This window comes from Vitis riparia, chromosome 9, assembly GCF_004353265.1.
Source record: "Vitis riparia cultivar Riparia Gloire de Montpellier isolate 1030 chromosome 9, EGFV_Vit.rip_1.0, whole genome shotgun sequence".
Taxonomy (NCBI): domain Eukaryota; kingdom Viridiplantae; phylum Streptophyta; class Magnoliopsida; order Vitales; family Vitaceae; genus Vitis; species Vitis riparia.
Window position 1 is genome coordinate 19828699 of NC_048439.1, and position 9515 is coordinate 19838213.

A 9515-nucleotide genomic window follows, 5' to 3' on the forward strand; every position below is an offset into this window, starting at 1 on the left:
AGGAATAGACTAAGGTCTTATTTGCGACAAATTTTGTTTAATTTTAATTAAAAATTAAAGTTGAAAAATTCATAATTAATACTAGTATTTTAAAAATTGGGTTAAACATGCTATACCTCTCCATCTTTGACATATTTTATGTTTTATCCATTCATAATCAAAACCCAATAAACCATTAAAGAGCAATACTTTACTTTCAAAACTTATTAAAAAATCAATAAATGACTTATTAAGTGAAAAACTGAGATTGTAATACAAAAAAAAATACATCAAGGTTGAAATACAAAGAAAAATATATAAAAGTTGAAATACAAAGAAAAACACGTATTACTCAAATTATCACACTTTTGTAGTTACATGCAAAATTATGTAAATATTTCTCTGAATACAAAAATCAAAATTAGTAACAACTAATTTTAAAAGTATTTGAGAAATTCCACTTTAAAGTTATTTATTTAAAATTGATTCCATGTGAATTAGAACCAAAGTAAAGTTTTGAAGTAAGGTTTAAATCCAAGTACATAAAAAAACTTCTTTTATAATTTTATGAAAAACTTAATAATGGTTTGGAGATAACAAAAATGAATCAATTTTGTAATGAGATATTCTAATAATTTGGATCTTATTTATTTATTTGTTTATTTTGTTATAATTTTTATTTTAAAACATAAAAATAGAGGAAGGGTTGTTTTGTAAATATAATAATAAATAAATATTTAGGTTATATTTGGATTAGAAAATAAGAAAATAAAAAAATATTTAATAAACGGTTTTATTATATTTGGATATCATGGAAAGAAATAAGAAAAAATATTTTTAAAAAATAAAAAAATGATGAGTAAAATATTTTTCTTTTTATATTCCTAAACAATTGTAAAAATTGAATAAGTACATTTTTCAAAAGCCTTAAGTCTTGTGAGAAAACTATTTTTGAAAATATTTTTTTTTGTTGTTTATGACATAAAATATTATTCTAAATTTTGAAAAAACATTTTGAGAAACTTTTTTACTACAAAAATTTTCAATATTTTGTTTTAAAACAAGGTTAATTTTAAAATAAGTTTGAAGTATTTTTGAATATTTTTTGTATAATATTCTAAGAACCAATTAAAAATATCAAAATTTGAATCTTTTCTTTTTAAAAAAAGATTGAAAATAATTTTTAAAATGGTTATTTGATTAAGATGAATAAAATAATTATATATCTGAAAAGAATAACCTCATTCTTTTAAAAACATGAAAAATAACATTCTTTTAATAAAAATACTCTTTATCAATTTATAATTTTCAACAAGTGGAGAATTTTTTTTTCTAATAATGATAATTGTTTTGTCTCTTTCACACAAATGTTTCTTTTTAAAATTATTACCAAATATATCCATAATTTTCTTTCCCTCAAGCTCTTCTATGGGTAATCAAATATCAGAATTATTTTATAATTTTTCTTAGTACTTATGGTGTAAATCTAACATTAAAGTAAGAAATGATAAAAATAAAGAAGAAAAAAAAAATCATAAACTTTAGTGCCATTTTGGTAGCCAATTCGAAGACCATTTCCCAAAATTACTTTTGACCCTAAAAATTGGAGTAGTATTTGTAGAATTTTAGAGATTTCAAAATGAGAGTTTTCAGAAATTGATATTGAATACAAAAATAGTGAAAACGTATTTAATGTAGCATTTGGAAAAAATGAGTCTTGTTGAATTAGATTTGTTGAGAATAAAAGGTAACTATATATATATAGGTTAAATACACTTTACCTGTCATATTCAAAAGTCAATACTTTGCCCCTCAAATTTGGGGTAAAGTATTAAATTTGTTGAAGAGTAATACTTTACCCCAAATTTATTAAAAAGTTAATAAATAAGTTGTCAAATGAAAAAACAAATTGAAAGGTAATGAAAACATTCATCGTGTAAGTTATAAGTTGTCACACTTCATAACAACATGTAAGAATTATAAATAGTGATGTGAACATCTATCTAAAATTATAAATAGTGATGTGAACATCTATCTAAAATTAAAAATTAAAATTGGTAGCCACTATATTTAAAGGCATTTTGAGAAATTCCACTTGAAAATTTCTAATTCAAAGTTGGTTTTATCAAAGTTGAAATCCATGCTCAAATTAGAATGTGAAAAAAAAAAATCCCTTTCATAATTTTAAGGAGAGTTTGTAATTAGGTAAGTTTATGAAAAATTTGTAATTGAGGATAAACTATTGGTCTTTAATAAGTTTAGGGGATAAAGTGTTGAGTTTTGAATGTAAAGGGGTAAAGTGTAAAACACGTTAAATGTTGAGGGCTATATATATATATATGCCGATTAAAAATGCACAATTGGAAAAAGTTTAAATGAGTTTGAATTACATACATCTCAAAAATATAAAATGTTTACAACTTTTTTTTTAAAATTTGTTAATTATTATTTTAAAGATAAAATTTTATACAATTTTATAATTTGTACATAAAAAAAATAATGAAAGATAAAAATTAATTGAATATATTTTATTTAACCTATATCAAAATATAATAGACTCTTGTGTGTACACAAGTAAAAAGGAGAATGAGAAGTTAAATTTTTTTGTAACTTATTATGATGAAGATGAATTTTATTTTTATGATGAAGAAAATATAAATTTAAGGCTCATCATCTTGATATAACATTTTTTTTTTTTATTTCATGAAAATATGAATATGTCAATAAATTTTTTTTATGTTAAATGATAATCAATTATTTATTTATTTTATACATATTCATTAAAAATTTGTACTTTGATAATAATTTGGGCTTAAGTCACTTAAGCTTATCGGGATGCCTATACAAACCCCCTTAAGGGTTTAAGGTTCAAACGTTTACACTATTTACCATCGTCTTCTAGAAAGAGAAGGAGCAAACCCTAGACACCCTTAAGAGAGGAAAAGAGGCCTAACCTTTTCTTATGCCGGGATCCATGAAGGAAGAGATCAAGTAGAAGATCTTTGAGTAGACGAGTTCTATGATGCCCACATGCAACATTTTCGTCAACATCTTCTTTAAATTGGATTCAATATGAGAACATTCAAATCACAAGTATGATTTCTATATGTCTAGATATAGGTTTTAGTGTAGTTTTTGATGTCATATCTTCCACTACATTAGATTGAGAGAACCTAGGGATAGATAGCATGCACCTCACAAGATCCAGGTTTAAGGAACAAAGTAATCCAAGGTTTGTAGTAATAACTTAGTTTGGTTTTCAATTGTAATCTTTTCCCTTCCTAGTAATCTTTCCTTAATTTCTAGTTAAATGAAGCATTAATTTTTTTTTAAAGTTAAATTTCTTTTTTTTTAAAAAAAAAAATCAATTTTAATTTTTAGTTTCCAAGTTTATATTTCTTGCTCTAGCTTTTTAATTTTCAGCAAGCCAAGATCTTTCCATAGCTCAATTCAACTCTCAATCTATTTGATTTGTTTATAACTTAAGTAGATTTAACCTTTATTAGTGGTAACGATGCCTTAAAGGAATAATCATGGGGAGCAAGTGTATGTTGCAACGATTATGAGGGTCATAAGTTAAGCAACCTTGGGAGCATACCTATGGATCATTGTACTGATTTCGGTGATATATCGACGATATATTATGTATCGGAGAAGGTGGATACAATATATAAGTAAGATATATCATTTGGAGGAAATATCGATGATATATCAGCAATATATTGGTAATCATGGATACATCGACGATACAAGCAAAATATTGGCCCTAAATGGGAAAAAATTGCTGAAATTTCAGAGATATATCAGATATATTGGTGAAAAATTCGTAAAAAATTAAATTATTATAAATAAGTTAATTTTAATTATCTTATAATTTATTTTGCATACTAATTAAATATAAAAAATATAAAATCATAAATAAAATTATCAATATTTTTAAATAAAAATATTTTGTATCAAAATGTACCGATATTTTAAAAAAAATCATAAATATATTTAAATCACATAATTAATACATTTGCAATAATTTAGTTTTAAATTAATAATTTTATTTTATTTTGATATTCAAGTGTAATAATAGCACATCGAGAATGAATTAACTTAATATATTTTTAAATTAGTATAGCATTGAATTTAAATTAGTACATTTTTACAATTAATTAATATATTTTCAATAGAGGTAAGTAAATTAACTTAACATAGTAATACATTTGAATCACATAATTAGTATATTTGTAATAATTTAACTTTATAATAAGTGTATACTTACAAAATTCACCACTATATAATTAAATTTAATGTCTCAAATCATATCATACATATATCAATTTCTTCAACAAAACAACTTTAAAATGTCTATTATACTCCTAATTTCATTTTTAAGAGTTTTTTTCTTCCATTTCATAAGTTTTGATCAATTTTTTGTCTATCGATATTTTGTATTAAAATATTAGTTGATATATCCCCGATATATCCGATATATCCCCGATATACCCGATATATCCCCGATATACCCAATATATTTCCGATATACCCAATATATCTGATATATCCGTAAAATTAAAGTACCAATATATCTGTAATTACCGATATTTTTCATTCTTGAACTTATCTAAAGTATCTAGCGGTGAGGACTCAAAAGAGAGCATTCAAAGTGAGTTAAACCTTGTTGAAGTGGTTCTCATCCATTTTAAGCAGTAACCTTTTAGTATAAAACCATTGGCCTAAATTTAAAGTCACAAGCACTGGTTCAGTGCCTTGCATGAATTGTATTTGGAAGCGATGATCTTTGTGGATCTCTATTCTTGGAATTTGTTTTCCTTTAATTTTTTGTCTTTAAATTTCTTGTTTCCACTCATTATCTTTAAAATAAATTCTTTTGAGCTTCTTAAATGGTAATCATAACCTCTTTTCTTTACCTTTGTTATTACCTAGTAGAATTCCCTATGAAGATAACCTAACTGTTATATTGGCTGTTAGTTCTTTTTATTTTTGGTTCAAGGATTGAGAGTGTCAAAGAATCATTTAGCTTAATTTTGTCACGTGAAAAATATCATTGTTAAATACTTTTGTAAAATCTAGCAAAAGAAAGTGAACCAGAGAATGATGAATCAATGTATCTTGACTTGTTACATATGGTGCAATGGGAAGTTGTGCTAGAGGAAGCTTCCAAAGTTGAAGGTTCCTCTATGGCTTTAACAAAGGTTTTTTTTCCATTAAACAAAGTTTCGACCTTGTTAATATAACTTATGCCTCTTTTATCTCTAGTGGACTTACCCTTATGATTTTGACCAAGTCTCTTCTCAATCTTTTAATTTCTATGGTTAGAGATTTATTTTTCTCAAGAATACAATTATGCTCATTCTTTAAAAATTTTACCTTTTCAATTTTTTTTTTCACTTTATAAGGTAAAGATTTCATTAAGCGTATTAACATTCTCAATTTTAAGTGAATCATTGATAGCATATATCTTTAAGAATCTATTGTTCACTTTTAAACTTTTTTCTTCAAATTTCAAATTCTCTTATAACAAGGTTTGATATGCCCCGGCTTAACTATCAAATTTAGATTCATCCTTTTCATTCACTTCAATGTCATTAAATGGAACAAAATCAAAATTGAAATAAGCAAAAAATGCATGCAAGGTAATTTTAATTTTTCTCGTACCTATTATTTAGAGCTTGAAGGTTCACTATCACTTGAGTTAGTGTCACTCCAAGTGACTTGTATAACATTTTTTTTAATATCCTAGTCATATGCCTTAGTCCATCATAGTTAAAACATTCAACTTTCTTTGTTTTGGATGAAACTCTTTCTTTTTCTTTTTCTTTAAGTGAACTATAAATTCTTTTTCCCTCAAGTCTGGTTTTGGAAAATTCTTTTTCTTTTCCCTCATAATGTTTTTAAATTTTTTAGTTAACAAGATCAGATCATCAAGAGTTAAAATATCATTATTAGATAACTTAAACTCCCTTCCTTCATTTGAAAATGCCTTCATGGTAGTTCTTCAAGATTTCTTCAACCTAGGAAGTGGCATTTTGTATTGTCTAAAGGGATCTTGCGAGTTCATCAACCCTTAAAGTGTTATTATTCTTACTTTTTTCAAAACCTATAACCTTGAGTCTAAATCTCTCAATAAGAGATTTTAAATTTTTTCTAACAACTTTAGATTCATTTTTTTTCGGCCAAAGTTCAAATTTGAACTAACAATATCACTTAATTCATAATAGAAATCAGACATCATCTTGTATTCTTTTACTCTCAGATTTGGTAATGAGCAACTATATTTGGGACAACTTTACAACTGAAGTACCATCATGAGTGATTGAAAAAAATGTTTCAATCTCCTTTTGCACATTCTCAAGTGGTTATATTGTAAAACTAGTTAGGACTCACCCCATTAAATATGTTATAGAGACCTCAAACATTCACCTCACTATGCTTATGGCCAAACTTATCTCTTTCTTGTTTAGGGTTGAGGTCTCCAGTGGATCTAATAATTCCATTCAATTTGAATGGTGGTTACCATCCAGATTCCTTCGAATTTTAAACCTATTCTCCTTACTTTTTTTTTTTTTTTTTGTGAAACTCCATATGGGCATTTAAGTCTAGGTAGTTGTTGTTATCAATATTGGATGGATTGTTTATAGATGATCTAATTCTTTATAGATCCATGAACTAAGATCTTATCAATATTGAAAAAGTTTGAATCTTAAACTTATCCTACTTTGATACCTATTGAAAGTTTAAGATATCAGTTATTAAACTACTAGAGGGGTGTGATTAGGTAGTCATCTTCAATTTAGCCTAAAGTTTACCAATTTATTTTATTTTATTTTTTATGAGTTTTTTTTTAATTAGATTGAGATTTATTAATTAAGACAAGAATTCCAATCACACATAGAGACACAATATATGTGGAGAACCATCTACAAAGAATACTGAGAAAATAAAGGCTAATAAAAAAAATACCCAAGAGGGGGGTGAATTGTGTTTTTCTAAAACTTTTTCAACACAACTAATTTAAGCACAATATAAGCAAATATACTGGGATAGAGTTAGAAAATTCAAACTCTGATTTTATAGTGGTTTGACACTTCCTTGCCTACGTCCACTCTTCTCAAGCTCCTAATCGAGTGAGGGTTCCACTAACTTGAAGTTTAAACCAAGCTTCTAATCTTCTTTACACTTGGATTCAGGCTCCAATGAGCTCTTACACAATTTCTTCAAGATTCAACACACTTGAAGGCTCTAACACTCAATTTATAAGAATGATCTTCTCTCAACCTAGCTCAATAATGGCTTAAATACAAATCAAAGTTAGAATGACTCAGAAATGTGCACTAAAAGATATGCAAGTGAAGATTTAATGCACCAAGAAAGAAATAAGAGCTTTTAATGCAAGAACAAGTGGGTAAACAATTGATTGCAAGTGTTCTCTATCTCATAAATGAAGTGAAGCTCTCAATTTATAGGTTTCTAACCTTGGAAGCCAAGAAAAACAAAAAGCAGACTCGACCGGTCGAGCTGGAGGTTGACCGGTTCACTAGCCATTGAAACATTTAATGCTTTGATAAGTTACCGTTGCCTCGATCGAACCTCGGTTGGGGGTCAACCGGGAAGGAGGGTACCTCAATTGGGAAGGGAAGACTATTGGATGAGAGAGAGTGTTTTTGACACTCCTCGATCGAACCTCGACAGGACAAGGGCAACCGGTCGACCGGTTCCCTAGCCGGTTAGCCTGTGCCTTGATCGGTTAAGCCTTTTGGCCTCGAAAACCTATCTTTTTCAGTCCTTTTCCTTTTGAACACTTAGGCAAGGTCTTTAGGTAAATTAATATGCCAATTTTGAAACGTTTTGCCTAAGGTATATTTGATAAAACTCGGGTTTTAATGAAATTGTAACTTTAAAGAGTAAACCGAGTTTTTCAAAGATGCATAAAAAGATATGTAAAACCTAAGTGCACCCATGCATTCATCTTACATTTGTTTCCTATAATTAAAAGTCTTCCAAATGTCTCAATCTTGTATCCATTTGGTCCTTTGATGAATTTTCAAATTTATACATGAGATTATTTACAATTCAAACCAATTAGTCACTTAACTATGGTTTGTTATCATCAAAATCTAATTAGGAGAACCCTTGGGCTAACAAACACAAATGTATAATTCAGTAAATCCAAAGGATAGACACACACATTTATGTTGCAATAACTACTCCATGAGACTTACACCTTAGAACCTACACCTAAACTCTTTTCCATGACACAACACCATCGTGCTCCTTAGTCAACTTCTTAATGCCTTGAGGTGATCCAAATTTCTCTCATGAACCTAAGAATGAAACATTAGTCAATTTTGAGAGTTTTGGGTATACACAAAACATATAGGGAGGGTGCAGGTGGATGATGCTGTTTTCATAATTTAATCATTTTTTTTTCAACATTATGTACATAGTCATCTTTAAATATTTCATAATTTAAAAATATATTCGTTTTAAACTAATTTTATTTTGACTTTTTTTTTTCATGATAAATCAAATATGAGAAAATAATTTTTCTAATATTTTTTCCTAAGTACTTCCTTAACCCTTTTCTTAAACCAAACATAACATAATTACAAAAGTATTTATGTGATTTACGTAGTTTAAGACAAAAGTACTAATAACAAAAACATTATAGAAAAAAAATTGTTATTAAAGTCATTTTCAAATATTGCCCAAAATCTTAAAATAAAAACAAAAATATAGTTTTGAGGGTAATACATTTAAATGGAGTATTTTCGAAGAATTAATATCCTATTTTCATCCTCTATTCTATGAACTAGATGAGACCAAGTTTTCATAATAATAATTTTTTTTTGTTTAGTTTTAATTAAAAATTAATGTAAAATTAATTTTATAATTAAAATTAGTATTTTAAAAGTTTCATTAAATATGGAATATAGTTTTTATGAGGAACGTTATTTTCATGATCTTTATATTAAATATTTTTTTAAAGTTTAAAACTATTTAAATAAAATAACTTCCCAATTAAACTTAAAACAATAAGTATGAACTATGATAACCAAGTACAAAAGGATGGTTGAAACTCATGCTTTTAGTTTTTTTTTTTTTTAAAAAAAATTGATTTGGGTTGTTGCATTAAATTTAAATATATCAAGCAACTCCAGCGAAATGATGGGTTGCAGCAATCTTGCGATGAATGTGTGTGATTTGATTGCATCAAATTCCACGGTATTTCATCTGAGAACCTAATTTAATTAAATTTTGAATTTTCCCCAATATCTCAAATATTTCCCTCTTATTAATATGGATGATATTTCTAGCTATTTCCCTCTTATTAATATTGTTATTTCCCTCTTATTAATATTGAGAATACTGAGAGAAGGTTGTGTGGACCCCCGCATTTTGGCTCATGCGTTTCCCACTCGATGGCAAGCTCGATTTTTTTTATTTTTTTGATTAAGAAAAATGACCTGGAGTCGCCACTTATTTTTGTTTTATTTTAAAAGGGTAAACAAAATAAGAAAGAAAAA